The 233-nt window shown below is 27.0% G+C and overlaps 1 protein-coding gene across 1 annotated transcript in view; it reads left to right on the forward strand.

Annotated features, from left to right (window-relative positions):
• The window catches only part of EMH_0052400 (zinc finger DHHC domain-containing protein, putative), a gene marked incomplete at both ends in the record, with an annotated part of 5,758 nt that overhangs the window by 4,480 nt on the left and 1,045 nt on the right, over positions 1 to 233 (forward strand). The window lies entirely within an intron of this gene.

Here is a 233-nt window from a genome sequence, read left to right on the forward strand (position 1 = left end):
TTAGGGTTTAGACGAGAAGCAAGGGTCTCCTTTTTCTCGGAGTTTATTGAGTAATTTATTTGTTTACTGGTTTCCTTTTTTTTCTTTTTTTTTTATAAATAAAACAAATTGCTGCAGAGAGACGCTTGGGCCCAAGGGGGAGATATGGTGGAGAGCAGGTATTTCTTTGTTTTTTTTTTTTTTTTTTTTTTTTTTTTTTTTTTTTTTTTTTTTTTTTTTTTTTTTTTTTTTTT

This window comes from Eimeria mitis, genomic scaffold, assembly GCF_000499745.2.
Source record: "Eimeria mitis Houghton genomic scaffold, Emh_scaff2350, whole genome shotgun sequence".
Taxonomy (NCBI): Eukaryota; Apicomplexa; class Conoidasida; order Eucoccidiorida; family Eimeriidae; genus Eimeria; species Eimeria mitis.